Raw genomic sequence first — 15,692 nt, 5'->3', positions numbered from 1 at the left:
AAAATGAGTTTCTATTATGGATTTTGACACTACCTTGAACAAGTCATATACTCTTTCTAGACTTTGGATTCCTCATGTGGAAAATGGAAAAGTTAGACTAAATAATCTAAGTATGCTCCTGCAATAAAATATGATAAGTTTAAGAAACAGCACCGATAAGGCCACAATGAAGTTGTTTGCTGAGGATAGTGGTGGTGGGGAATGTAATTGGTTATATAAATCTTTAATCTAGAAGAAATGAAAAAAAAAGGAAAGGCAACAAGGTGGTAAATATATGATGGCAGTGGTAGAGTGCATCTTCTAGAAGAGATAATAAAGCAACTATCCAAGTAACAAGGAAGCCTCAGCTCACCCTTAATTTTAAGAAATGAGATTTGTTTCTATCCTAACCCTTACCTTTGAGAAGCATAATAGCCTACGATTTTAGTATTTGACAGTTTCTCCATGCTTTTCTTTCCTTTGTGCCCTGTAACTTTGCTGAGAAGTAGTTTGGGGATGATAGTTGGGAAAACCAAGGGCCTAGCCAAGCTTATACAGTTGTCTAATGATTCTCAATCTTGGGTTTTTGATACTCCAGGCTGTCATCCTGGGGTTTGAAGAAAATGTGAAATTACTATTTTTTAATGATATGAATTTTTCTTTTAAATTCACTTGATTAAAAAAAAAATATGCCGTGTGACGCTTTTCCCTTTGATTTCTAAAAGTAGAGGATATTGCCTAATAGAACAGGTAATAATAGGGTACCAAAACTTCCAAAACAATGTGTTAACTTTTTAAGGAAAAAGATCTTATAGACAAAACACCCTTTTAAAGGCTCACTTTTTTTTTTTTTTTTTTTTTGTGGTACGCGGGCCTCTCACTGTTGTGGCCTCTCCCGTTGCGGAGCACAGACTCCGGACGCGCAGGCTCAGTGGCCATGGCTCATGGGCCCAGCCGCGCTGCGGTATGTGGAATCTTCCCAGACTGGGGCACGAACCCGTGTCCCCTGCATCGGCAGGCGGACTCTCAACCACTGCGTCACCAGGGAAGCCCTCACTTGTTGTTTTATACTTTAAATTGGGTCGAATGATGATATTACTTCCTCTGCAAAGTTTAGCCAGTAAATGCACTAAACGCTCATCAGATGCCTGGTGTGTACAAAGCACTACACTGGATGCCTAAGAAATTCAAAGATGACTCTTTCCCTCAATCTTGTAAAAGTTTTGAAACCTTTACAACTAACCACAGCATATGATGTAATATTATGAGTGCCTGAAGCTAATCTAAAGTGTTATAAGAAATCAAGAAGATATCCCTTTAAGTTGTAGTGGTTTAGAAAGGCTTCTTGGAAGGGGAGATACTGGAGCCAAGTCTTGAAGGATGCATATATTAAGATGAGAGTAAGAGAGAGAGATGGAGAGAGAGAAATATTAACAGATGGAGGGAATAGTATGAAAATGGGCTCAGGAGGAAGAATATTCAGGGTGTATTTGGTAGTTTATGGGAGTGGAGGGAAGTTATAAAAGATGCATAGTGGGAAGTAGTGGGAAATAGGGAGAAGAAATGAATTAGAAGTTATGAACAAGTTTGTACACCCTGACAAATACTGTTAGAAAGATTCTTCCAACAGTTGGTTCTTTGTATGCCTATCAATGTTTCTTTCCCATTCCTGTCCCACACTAAATAAAACAAAAGAATAAACAGTTAATTCTTTCATTCAGCAAATATTTGTTGAGTACTTGCTCTGTCCCAGGTGTTATGTTAGGAGCATAAGCTATAAAGATAAACTAGACACAGTCCTGCCCTCAAGGAGCTCACAGTCTGGTGGGGAAGACCAACTCTTGGTTAAAAAGGGAGTACATACAAAGTGCTCATTATATTTGAAATGGGGCCACCTTGAAAAAGAATGATCTTGGCTGCCCTGGGCTAATCGCCTGAGCTCTGTTTTTAGCCCTTGGGAGCAACCTCAGGATGTGTGGCATACCAGAAGAACAGCTGCATACTATATTCTGAAAATGATGAAAGTGACGCCTCTGTTTTTCCAGACCCAGAGCAATGACTCTGAGGAGAGCCAAGCTCTTTCTCTCCTGGCTTGTGCTGGTGGGCACATTGTTGCAAAGATTTTAGAGGGGAAGTTTCACATTTTCCTACCTTTGTCCTAAAGAAAGGCGATATGGAGAAGGAAGGGATAAGGGAGTAATAAAGTATAGAGTCCTTTCATCTATAGTATTTCTTAATGTAGCAAGAGATGGTAATAATAATGATAATATTTATTGAGTGCTTACTTTGTGCCAAGCACTATGATGAGGGCTTTAACATACAGTACCCAATTTAACTCACACAGTAGTCATGAAAACCAGCTACTGTTTTCATCACTCTTTACAGATAAGGAAACAGGCTTAAAAAGATTAAGTAACTTTCCTGTGTCACATAGTTCATAAGTGGATATAATGGAAAATATATTGGAATGGGATTTATATTTCATATTTTATAGAGAAAACTAAAGCCTAGAGAGAAGTGGTTGGTCCATAGGTGCAGAGCAGAATGACGTCAGAGCCAGATTTAGAACTCATGTCTCAATTTTATGATCCTTAAAACAATTGTAATTCTTTTGTAATAGAGAATTTTAAACACATATATTACTCAGCTTCTTCAGTTACCTATTCATGATGAATGTTATTTCATCTGTACTTCCACTCACCTGCCCTCTACAATATTAATGTGAAGCAAATACTAAACATTATTTCATCTGTAAATATACCAGAATGTTTCTCTAAAAGATGAGTCATTTAAAAAGCATAATCATAATACCATAATCTATATTTAATAATTTAGGTGAACCAAAATTAATAATAACTTCTTAACACCATCAATTATCTAGTCTGAGTTCACATTTCCAGTTGTCTCAAAAGTGTTACAATTTTTTCTTACAGTTTGCTTGAATCAGGATCCAAGTAAGGTCTACACATTACAGTAGATTGATGTATCTTTTAAGTCTCTTTTAATCTACAGCTTTGCCTCACCTTTTAAATTTTCTTGTAATTTAAATTGTTGAAAAAACTGTCCTATAGAGCTTCCTGCAATTTTTGTTTTGTTGATTGTATCCCTGTAGTTTGTGTAGTTTAAGATGTTCCTTTGTCTTCTGTATTTCCTGTAAATTGGTAGTTGGATCTAGAGGCTTGATCACATTCAGGTTTGTTACATACCTTTTTGCAAAACTATAGATGACATTGTATCATTAGGAAGCACATAATGTCTAGTTATCTCTCTTTTTGTGATGTTAGGAATCATTGATGCTTAATGCCTAGATACATTAATTTATTGGAGCTTGTGAGGCCTTCCATTTCCAGCAATGATGAGTATCAAGAAGAGAATTTACCCTCTCACTCTAAACAACTAAAAGACCCAACCGGATACAGAAAAGAATAGTTTTCAGACATTGGACAACAGGCATCACAGGACTGTGATCTGTAAAGGAAGGGAAATGACATAATGTCTGGCATCCAGTGAAAAATTACTGGACGTGCAAAGAAACACGATCATACAGTCAAAATATAAAATTTAATTAATAGAAACAGAATCCTGAAATGAGAGATCATAGAATTAGTAGACAAGATATTAAAAGAGCTACTATGAATATGCTTCACTTGTTCAAGAAGTAGAGGAAAATATGAGTATAACAAGGAGAGGAAATGGAAGATATAAAAAAAGACACAAGTCTAGAGATGAAAAATACAGTATTTGAGATGAAAAGTACATTGCATGGGATTAATAGCAGATTTGACACAGTAGAAGAAAAGGTTAGATACTTGAAGACATAACAATAGAAACTATCCAAAATAAAGCACAGAGAAAAAAGCCTGAAAAAAAAACCCAAAAAACATTAGTGAACTGTGAGACAATATCAAGTGGTCTAACACACATATAATTGGAATTAGAGAAGGGCAGGGACACCAGAAACATATTTGAAAAAATGATGGCTGAAAAATTGCCAAGCACCTTAAGAGGACCTGGAGACCACTGATTCTGTTGTAATGAAAGACAAGACTGCTTCTCTGCAGATAAAGTGATGGTTTCATGATGAGCAGGCAGAAAGCTATAATTTAGACTAAGCCTTTTAGACTATATGGTGATCTTCTGTATAACATAATGTGTTGTCTTCCTCTTAGGGTCATCCTGGAAAAAGTTACTTGTCTTTTGTCTTCTTTCTATTGTTGAATCTCCTATCCACTCTTAAAGGGAATCCTTCCCCTCCTCCACTGAAGACTCCCAAAGTGCCCCTGGTTACCCAAGGAAGGCCTGCACCTGTTTCCTAAGCATCCACCTGGGCTCCAGACTCCATCTATTCATCTGTGCAGCCATCTCAGCCTTCCCTAATGAAATTTTGACCCACTTTGGTCCTGTCAGCCCATCTTTTTATTTTATTTTATTAAATTTTTTTTTCTTTTTTAACTTTCTATTTTATATTGGAGTATAGTTGATTAACAATGTTGTGATAGTTTCAGGTGTACAGCTGAGTGATTCAGTTATACATGTTTCTATTCTTTTTCAAATTCTTTTCCCATTTAAGTTGTTACATAATATTGAGCAGAGTTGCCTGTGCTGTACAGTAGGTCCTTGTTGGTTATACATTTTAAAGATAGTAGTGTGTACATGTCAATCCCAAACTCCCTAACTATCCCTTCTGTCCACCCTTCCCCCCTGGTAACCATAAGTTTGTTCTCTAAGTCTGTGAGTCTGTTTCTGTTTTGTAACTAAGTTCATTTGTATCATTTCTTCTTAGATTCTGATTGTAAGTGATATCATAGGATATTTCTCTTTCTCTGACTTACTTCACTGAGTATGACAATCTCTAGGTCCATTGTGTTGCTGCAAATGGCATTATTTCATTCTTTTTTTTTTTTTTTAAAGAAGATGTTGGGGATAGGAGTTTATTAATTAATTTATTTACTTTTTCTGTGTTGGTTCTTCATTTCTGTGAGAGGACTTTCTCTAGTTGTGATAAGGAGGGACCACTCTTCATCACGGTGCGCGGGCCTCTCCCTATCGCGGCCTCTCTTGTTGCGGAGCACAGACTCCAGACACACAGGCTCTGTAGTTGTAGCTCACAGGCCTAGTTGCTCTGCAGCATGTGGGATCCTCCCAGACCAGGGCTCGAACCCGTGTCCCCTGCATTAGCAGGCAGATTCTCAACCACTGCGCCACCAGGGAAGCCCTATTTCATTCTTTTTAATGGCAGAGTAATATTCCATTGTATATATGTACCACATCTTCTTAATCCATTTCTCTGTTGATGGACATTTAGGTTGCTTCCATGTCTTGGCTATTGTAAACAGTGCTACAGTGAACATTGGGGTGCATGTATACTTTCGGACCATGTTTTTCTCTGGATATATGCCCAGGAGTGGGATTGCAGGATCATATGGTAGCTCTATTTTTAGTTTTTTAAGGAACCTCCATACTGTTCTCCATAGTGGCTGCACCAATTTACATTCCCACCAACAGTGTAGGAGGGTTCCCATCTCTCCACACCCTCTCCAGCATTTTATCGTTTGTGGAATTTTTGATAATGGCCATTTTGACTATTGTGAGGTGGTATCTCATTGTAGTTTTGATTTGCATTTCTCTGATAACTAGCAATGTTGAACATCTTTTCATGTGCCTACTGGCCATCTGTATGTCTTCTTTGGAGAAATGTCTATTTAGGTCTTCTGCTTATTTTTTGATTGGGTTGTTTGTTTTGATATTAAGCTGCATGAGCTGTTTGTAAATTTTGGAGACTAATCTCTTGTCAGTCACATCATTTGCAAATATTTTCTCCCAATCTGTGGCTTGTCTTTTCGTTTTGTTTATGGTTTCCTTTGCTGTGCAAAAGCTTTTGAGTTTAATTAGGTCCCACTTGTTTATTTTTCTCTTTATTTCCATTACTTTGGGAGATGGATTGAAAAAAATATTGCTGCAATTTATGTCAGAGAGTGTTCTGCCTATGTTTTCCTCTAAGAGTTTTATAGTGTCTGGTCTCACACTTAGGTCTTTAATCCTAATTATTTTTGTGTATGGTGTTAAAGAATGTTCTAATTTCATTTTTTTACACGTAGCTGTCCAGTTTTCCTAGCACCATTTGTTGAAGACTGTCTTTCCACCATTGTATAGTCTGGCCTCTTTTGTTGTAGATTAATTGACTGTAGGTGCATGGGTTTATTCCTGAGCTTTCTATCCTGTTCCATTGATCTATATTTCTGTTTTCGTGCCAGTACCATACTGTTTTGATGAATATAGCTTTGCAGTATAGTCTGAAGTCAGGGCACCTGATTCCTCCAGCTCTGTTTTTCTTTCTCAAGATTGCTTTTGGCTATTTTGTGTCTCCATACAAATTTGAAGATTTTTTATTCTGGTTCTGTGAAAAATGCCATTGATAATTTGATAGGGATTGCATTGAATCTGTAGATTGCTTTGGGTATCATAGTCATTTTCACAATACCGATTCTTCCCATCCAAGAACATGGTATATCTCTCCATCTGTTTGTGTCATCTTTGATTTCTTTCATCAGCGTCTTACAGTTTTCGGAGTACAGGTCTTTTGTCTCCTCAGGTAAATTTATTCCTAGGTATTTTATTCTTTTTGTTGCAATGGTGAACGGGATTGTTTCCTTAATTTCTCTTTCTGCTCTTTCATTGTTAGTGTATAGGAGTGAAAGAGATTTCTTTGAATTAATTTCGTAACCTGCAACTTTATCAAATTCATTGATGAGCTCTAGTAGTTTTCTAGTAGCATCTTTAGGATTTTCTATGTATAGCATCATGTCATCTGCAAGCAGTGACAGTTTAACTTCTTTTCCAATTTGTATTCCTTTTATTTCTTTTTCTTCTCTGATTGTCATAGCTAGGACTTCCAAAACTATGTTGAATAAAAGGGGTGAGGGTGGACATCCTTGTCTTGTTCCTGGTTCTAAAGGAAATGCTTTCAGCTTGTCACTGTTGAGTATGATGTTAACTGTAGGTCTGTCATATATGACCTTTATTATGTTGAGGTATGTTCCCTCTATGCCCACTTTCTGGAGAGTTTTTATCATAAATGGGTGCTGAATTTTGTCATAAGCTTTTTCTGCATCTGTTGAGATGATCATATGGTTTTTATTCTTCAGTTTGTTGATGTGGTGTATCACACTGATGGATTTGCGGATATTGAAAAATCCTTGTATCCCTGGGATAAATCCCACTTGACCATGGTGTATGATCCTTTTAATGTATTGTTGGATTCAGATTGCCAGTATTTTGTTGAGGATTTTTGTGTCTATGTTCATTGGTGATATTGGCCTATAATTTTCTTTTTTTGTGGTATCTTTGTCTGGTTTGGGTATCAGGGTGATTGTGGCCTCATAGAATGAGTTTGAAAGTTTTCCTTCCTCTGCCATTTTTTGGAACAGTTTCAGAAGGATAGGTGTTAGCTCTTCTCTAAATGTTTGATAGAATTCGCCTGTGAAGCCATCATGTCCTGGTGGAAGATTTTTAATCATAGTTTCAATTTCAGTGCTTGTGATTGGTCTGTTCATATTTTCTATTTCTTCCTGGTTCAGTCTTGGGAGACTGTACCTTTCTAAGGATTTGTCCATTTCTTCCAGATTGCCCATTTTATTGGCATATAGTTGTTTGTAGTAGTCTCTTATGATCCTTTGTATTTCTGTGGTGTCATTTGTCACTTCTCCTTTTTCATTTCTAATTTTATTGATTCGAGTCTTCTCCCTTTTTTTCTTGATGAGTCTGGCTAAAAGTTTATCAATTTTGTTTATCTTTTCAAAGAACCAGCTTTTAGTTTCATTGATCTTTGCTCTTGTTTTCTTTGTCTCTATTTCATTTATTTCTGTTCTGATCTTTATGAGTTCTTTCCTTCTGCTAACTCTAGGTTTTGTTTGTTCTTCTTTCTCTAGCTGCTTTAGGTGTAAGTTTAGGTTGTTTGAGATTTTTCTTGTTTCCTGAGGTAAGACTGTATCGCTATAAAATTTCCTGTTAGAACTGCTTTTGCTGCATCCCATAGGTTTTGGATTGTTGGGCTTTCATTTTCATTTGTCTCTAGGTGTTTTTTTTAATATTTATTTGTTTGCACCAGGTCTTAGTTGTGGCAGCCTGGCTCCTTAGTTACGGCTTGCTGGCTCCTTAGTTGTGCCTCACTGGCTTCTTAGTTGCAGCACGTAGGCTCCTTATTTGTGGCATGTGAATTCTTAGTTGCAGCATGCATTTGGGATCTAGTTCCCTGACCAGGGATCAAACCCAGGCCCCCTGCATGGGGGAGTGTGGAGTCTTATCCACTGTGCCACAAGGGAAGTCCCTGTCTCTAGGTATTTTTTGATTCCCTCTTTGATTTCTTAAGTAATCCATTGGTTGTTTAGTAGCATATTGTTTAGCCTCCATGTGTTTGTGTTTTTTAGTGGTTGGAAAAGATTCTTAATATGATTTCAATTTTTTTAAATATACAGAGGCACACTTTGTGGCCCAGCATGTGGTCAGTCCTGGAGAATATTCCATGTGCATTTGAGAAGAATGTGTATTGTGCTTTTGGATGAAATACTGTATAAATATCAATTAAGTCCATCTGCTTTAATGTGTCATTTCAGGCCTGTGTTTCCTTATTGATTTTCTATCTGGATGATCTGTCCATTCATGAAAGTGAGGTGTTAAAGTCGCCACTATTATTATGTTACTGTTGATTTCTCCCTTTATGGCTGTTAGTATTTGCCTTATATATTGAGGTGCTCCTACGTTGGGTACATAGATATTTACAATTGTTATATCTTCTTCTTGGATTGATCCCTTGATCATTATGTAGTTTCCTTCTTTGTATAACAGTCTTTATTTTAAAGTCTATTTTGTCTGATATGAGTATTGCTATTCCAGCTTTCTTTTGATTTCCATTTGCATGGAATACCTTTTTCCATCCCCTCACTTCCAGTCTGTATGTGTCCCTAGGTCGGAACTGGGTCTCTCTTTTTTTTTTTTTTTTGCGGTACGCGGGCCTCTCACTGCTGTGGCCTCTCCCATTGCGGAGCACAGGCTCCGGATGCTCAGGCTCAGTGGCCATGGCTCACGGGCCTAGCTGCTCCGCTGCATGTGGGATCTTCCCGGACCGGGGCACGAACCCGTGTCCCCTGCATCAGCAGGTGGACTCTCAACCACTGCGCCACCAGGGAAGCCCGGAACTGGGTCTCTTGTAGGCAGCATATATACAGGTCTTGTTTTTGTATCCATTCAGCCAGTCTGTGTCTTTTGGTTGGAGCATTTAATACATTTACTTTTAAGGTAATTATTGATATGAATGTTCCTATTGCCATTTTCTTAACTGTTTGGGGTTTGTTTTTGTAGATCTTTTTCTTCTCTTCCTCTTTTGTTGTCTTCTCTTGTGGTTTGATGACCAATTTTAGTGTTGAGGTTGGCTTGCTTTTTCTTTTTTGTGTGTGTATCTATTGTAGTTTTTGGGCTTGCTGTTCCCATGAGGTTTTGATATAGCAGTCTATATGTGTACAAGGTTGTTTTAAGTTGCTGGTCTCTTCCCCACATAGGGGAGTTCCTTTAGCATTTGTTGCAAAGCTGGTCTGGTGGTGCTAAATTCTCTTAGCTTTTGCTTTTCTGTAAAGCTTTTGATTTCTCCAGCAAATTTGAATGAGAGCCTTGCTGGGTAGAATATTCTTGGTTCTAGGTTCTTCCCTTTCATCACTTTAAATATATCATGCCACTTCCTTCTGGCCTGCAGAGTTTCTGCTGAGAAATCAGCTGATAACCTTATGGGAGTTCCCTTGTATATTGTTTGTCATTTTTCCTTTGTTGCTTTTAATAATTTTTCTTTGTCTTTAATTTTTGTCAATTTGATTACTATGTGTCTTGGCGCATTCCTCCTTGGGTTTATTCTGCCTGGGACTCTTTGCACTTCCTGGACTTGAGTGACTGTTTCCTTTCCCATTTTAGGGAAGTTTTCTGCCATTATCTCTTCAAATATTTTCTCAGGTCCTTTCTCTCTCTCTTCTCCTTCTGAGACCCCTATACTGCAAATGTTGGTGTGTTTAATTGTTGTCCCAGAGGTCTCTTAGGCTGTCTTCATTTCTTTTCATTCATTTTTCTTTTTTTTTTTGCGGTACGCGGGCCTCTCACTGTTGTGGCCTCTCCCGTTGTGGAGCACAAGTTCCAGATGCGCAGGCTCAGCGGCCATGGTGCATGGGCCCAGCCACTCTGCGGCATGTGGGATCTTCCCGGACCGGGACACAAACCTGTGTCCCCTGCATCGGCAGGCGGACTCTCAACCACTGCGCCACCAGGGAAGCCCCATTCTTTTTTCTTAATTCTATTCCATGGCAGTGATTTCCACCATTCTGTCTTTCACGTCACTTATCCTTTCTTCTGCCTCAGTTATTCTGCTATTGATTCCTTCTAGTGTAGTTTTCATTTCAGTTATTGTATTATTCATCTCTTTTTGTTTGTTCTTTAGTTCTTCTAGGTCTTTGTTGAATATTTCTTGCAACTTCCCGACACCTGCCTCCATTCTTTCTCTGAGATCCTGTATCATCTTCACTGTCATTATTCTGAATTCTTTTTCTGAAGATTGCCTATCTCCAGGCAATCTGTTTTTCTGGGGTTTTATCTTGTTCCTTCATCTGGGACACAATCCTTTGCCATTTCATTTTGTTTGACTCTCTGTGATTGTGGTTTTTGTTCCACAGCCTTCAGGATTTTAATTCTTCTTGCTTCTGCTGTCTATACTGTGGTGGATGATGCTGTCAGCCCATCTTAAGGATAATGTTTGATATTCAATATAGTGGGTTCCAGTGGTTTAGTGTACAACATTAATAGGTTAATATTCACATTTAAAAGGCCATTCGGAAGTATGCTTTAAATTCTACTTATTGGGGACTTCCCTGGTGGTACAGGGGTTAAGACTCTGAGTTCCCAATGCAGGGGGCCCAGGTTCAACCCCTGGTCAGGGAACTAGATCCCACATGCATTCTGCAACCAAGAGTTTGCATGCCACGACTAAGGAGTCCATATGCCACAACTAAGGAGCCCGCAAGCTGCAAGGAGCCTGCAAGCCGCAACTAAGGAGCCCGCCTGCTGCAACTAAGACCTGGTGCAAATAAATAAATACTAAAAAAAAAAAATAAATCCTACTTATTTAAGATCCAGTTCAAATGTAATCTTATTTATTCAACAGTAATTTCTCTAGTGGTACCATGAGTCATGTATTGTGCTTAGGTGCTAGTGCATAATGAATAAGACTCAGTTGCTACCCTCTGAAGCCTCACAGACTTAAGACAGACATAAACAAATACAAGTTGACGTCACATAAACACAGTCATGTAGGAATGAACAAAGGTTCTGAACTCAGTGAGGGACAGCTAGCAGGACCTGGCACTGAAGAAAATACACTTTTGTGATGGCTCTAAAAGAGAAATAGGGGTAAAACAGTCTGAGAATATGAAGAGAATCTCAGGCAAAGAAAAGATCAAAGGCACAGAGTTAACTAACAATATTGATTGCTATTTACTATGTTTTTACTGTGCATCTAGCACAAAGCTAGGTGCTTTGCCTACGTGACATCAGTTGACTCTTACAAAAACCTTTTAAAATGAGTATTACTGTAATCTCCACTTTGCAGATGAGGAAACTGTGGCTTGGGGAAATTCCAGCCTTGCCCAAGGTTGTATAATGTGTCAGAGCTGGGATTAGAACCAAGATCTATCTGATTCCAAAGCCTAAACTCTTAATCCTTAAATTACTGAAGAAAATTTATGTTCGGAATATGGTAGGGTAAGAACAAAGTAGTAGCTGGAGAGAAGGCAGAGAAGGTTTGTAAAGGCCAGACTGCAAAGTGTTTTGTGTTCTATATCTGTGAAATAATTCTTTATCCACTTATTGCCCCCAATCCCCTAACACCCAAACCAGAAGGAATCTTATTTTTCCCTCCTAACCCCCGAGTACTTAATATATATATCTCACATGCATTTGTAATTATGTTCTTTCCTTATTTCCCTCTGTTCACCACTAGGCAACAAAATCTCAATCAAAGGGATTATAACAGTGCCCTACTCATTTGGTGAATGTGCTCTACTCACTTAGGGAATGAATGAATGAATGAACCAGAAGGAATGCCTATGGTGGTGGAAGGTTTAGGCACTGGGCTTTGTAATGCCATATCAAAGAAGTTATGGTTGCCTTGGAGTAATTGGACACTCAGATTAATTTTAGGCCATTCCTATATGCCAGTTGGTAAATCATGTAACCCCAGCATTGCCCCTTTTGTTTCAGTGAGCATGACATCATTATGAGACAAGCCAATTGGGCTTCCCATGAAAACTTATAAGATTTTGGCTGAGCCACAAATCTTATGAGCTCTAACCCAGGGACACAGCAGTGCTCCCAGTAGTTCTTGCTGATTTCTGGATGTTGTGACTCCTGTGCCTGGGATCTGTTTGGTGTTCAGCATTTAGCTATAAGTCTTGAGCCCTGATTTATAGGCTGGGGTTGGGGAGCAGAGGGAGGGAGGCCAGCTGGAGTGGCTAGAGATGTTAACCAAGAATGTGCAAACCAGGAAGGAAGGCAGGAATCCAGGCTTATTTGAATGTCTTTTTCTATAGACATGCAGCCTGACTGTAGCCTGTGGCCAGTTGTGTCTGCACAAGAAATTGAGTTTTCCTTTTCCCAAGCTTCCCTCTCTCAAATTCCTAGGCCTAGAGCATACCTAAACCTGTTTCATCCCCACTCCTACATAGTAGTGAATGAACTGCCTCATTTAGAGTCAGGATGTGTGTTCAAGTCCTGACTGCCAGCTACTGTGACGGTAGGTAAATCACATAGTCTGTTGGTAAAATGGTGTTATTAACTCCTTCCTGCCACTCAACATAGTTGCTGAGAGAATGAAACGAGATCATAGGGTTGGAAGTGTTTTGTGAGTAATCAAGCTCTGTGTAATTGTTAAGGGAGAAAGAAGATGTGGTTTCTTGAGGGTATTTTAGACTTGGGGGCACCCAGATTGAGTAAACCCTTCCTTCTAAGCTGTCCAATGTGCCACAAGGTGGCAGCAGGAGCCTATCTTTGCTCCTGTCTTTAGCACAGGGAAAAACATATGAAAGGGATTCGATGCTGCTTTGCTCTTTCCTGCAAAGTTGAAGAAGATTTATTCCTTTACCACTGCCTACATTCCTCCACCAAATCCTTCAAGTCCATGTTAAATAATTTCTCAAAGGACTCACATTCTGTTTTTTTTTTTTTGGCAGTGCCATGCAGCTTACAGGTGACCAGGGATAGAACCTGTGCCTCCTGCAGTGGAAGCGCAGAGTCCTAACCACTGGACCATCGGGGAATTCCCAGGACTTGCATTTTTTTTTTTTTTTAAGAGCATGGATTATTATTTTATTGTACACTTTATAAAAAGTCCAAACACACACATACCGCCCCCCCCCCGCATTAGGGAGGGGGGTCACATCTTTCTTAATGTAGATCTGGCCACCTTCTAAATTAGGCCTTGTTACTTGTTCTTATACCCTTAAGATGCTTCTCTCCCCTACTACAAAAATGGGGCTGCAAAGGGTGTATATAAAGATATGAGATTTTTCTTGCTCTTTTTATAGTACAAACAACTCAAGGTGATTAAAGAACCAGGAGAGTAAGAAAGGGCAAATTACCTAATGAAGAGATAGAATGTCTCTTACCTGTAACAAGTGGCTGACTTATCTGTTATAATCGGCACCTACCCTAAAGTAACCGGTTTGTAGGGGCATGGGTACATGGAACAGTGAGGCAGCATGTGCCAGGCCACTCCTTACAGACTCCAGAAGGCATGAGATTCCCACACCCTTTCTTAATTACGAAAGACAAATTAGAGGAGAACCCAGTACTTAGATTCTACCCATTCTGAGGTATTAAATGCATAAAGATTAGTTGTGTCCAAGTAGCATGCAACAGAAATATTTTTAAACCAACATGGGTAAGTGTTAAGATCTTTAGAAATCAAAATATTTATTCACATAATTTTAAATTAAAGTCAAAGGTAATCTTCTGTGGTAATGATCTGAGTGCAAATGATGCTGGCTTTCTTCACATTCATATCCTTTGTTCAGTTGTTCTTGAACAAGTCGATGCAGCTCTGCAGGAAGGAGATGTTGTTCCTGGCATGCTTTATTTCCAGTTCAGACATTTCAATCAGATTCTTCCTAAATGCTGCCACTCTCTTTTGTTTGAAATTGATTAGCTCTTCTTTTGCAGATTCAGAAAGCTGTTCAAATTTCTGGCAGTATTCCTGCTGGTATGCCTCAGCCAGCTTGACGTCTTTGCTTTTTAACCAGGCCTTATCCAGCGCCTTGTTTGAATTCTCATAGTCAATGAGGGCTTCGGTGCGTCTATATAAGAGATCCTTAGCAGCCTCTATGTTGAGCATGTAGTATCGGAGGAGCTCTGTCAGCTTTAAGTCTTCATCTGAGGAGACTCGACTCTCTACTTTCCTAAGTTTTTCAGATAGCTCAGCCACCTTCAGTAGGTACTTTCTGATGACCGTGGGCTCTTCTAAAGCCAGGCTATGCAAGCAGGCTGCGGTGAGGATGTAACCGTCTGCTACATTTTTATTAGCGCTGGTCATTCTGTCAGCCTTTGCAAAGGAACCCTTGATCCTATCATAATAGTTACTGAGGAAATGCTTCTCTTGTTCAAAGAAGTCATCTACCTCCATAACTCCTGAAAAAAGGACTTCATCAGTGCTTTCACCACACTTTTGAAAAAGCCACCAAACATCTCTTCGGTATTTTTCTGCCTAACACTTAGATCTTGATCATATTCCAGGAAAATGTGAAAGTTGCAATCATTACTGAGAACAGGGTGAGAGGAGAGCCGCTGAAGAGAGACTTCACGGGAAGACACAGTCTTCTTGAAGACCACGAGATACTCAGCTTCCAGCTCTTGCTTCATCTTGGCAAATTCTTCTTTGGTCATAAACCCTTCACCCTCTCCCAGTTTCTGCATCTTCTCTCAAGGGCCATTGAAGTCAGGCTTTGCAGGTGCGGGCGGAATAATAAGCCCAGCGTAGTCTGTAGTTTCAATAAGAGTGTCATGTAGCCACACAAAATCTTCATGTTGCCTTGTAACAGAAAACTCTGGGCTCTGAAACGTGGGCAGCGTGGTCGTGGTGTGTACTGTAAATTTGACTTTATCTCTCTCACTGAGTGCATAAGGTATGTCAGTCTGAAGCAAGGGATCAACATTCAGGTCCACCGATACAGATCTCAGCTTGCTGTGTTCCTCCTCCTGCTGCTGCAGCAACTTGGGAACTGTGGTCATGGCAACGCGGGCCTCGAGTGTGGCTGCCTGGCCTGGCTCCGAGCCACACTGAAGCCGACTGCAGGCTGCCACGGGGACGCGGTGCCCCTGACACTCTCCCAGCGAGGCGCGTCTCAAGAAAGCAGGACTTGCATTCTTTTTTTTTTGCGGTATGCGGGCCTCTCACTGTCGTGGTCTCTCCCGTTGCGGAGTACAGGCTCCGGACGCGCAGGCTCAGCGGCCATGGCTCACGGGCCCAGCCGCTCGGCGGCATGTGGGATCTTCCCGGACCGGGGCACGAACCCGTGTACCCTGCATCGGCAGGTGGACTCTCAACCACTGCGCCACCAGGGAAGCACAGGACTTGCATTCTTAAATCAGAATCCCAGGGCACTTTCCTTCCCTGTTGAAGTTAAACCAGCCCT

The 15,692-nt window shown here is 39.9% G+C and overlaps 1 pseudogene; it reads right to left on the bottom strand.

Annotated features, from left to right (window-relative positions):
- Positions 1-14,027: 14,027 nt before the first annotated feature.
- On the bottom strand, positions 14,028-15,300 carry LOC115860272 (sorting nexin-5 pseudogene; annotated as a pseudogene).
- Positions 15,301-15,692: the final 392 nt, after the last annotated feature.

Source organism: Globicephala melas, chromosome 3 (genome assembly GCF_963455315.2).
Source record: "Globicephala melas chromosome 3, mGloMel1.2, whole genome shotgun sequence".
Lineage (NCBI taxonomy): Eukaryota > Metazoa > Chordata > Mammalia > Artiodactyla > Delphinidae > Globicephala > Globicephala melas.
The sequence above is the reverse complement of the archived record's forward strand: the minus strand, read 5'-3'. Positions and strand labels throughout refer to the sequence as shown.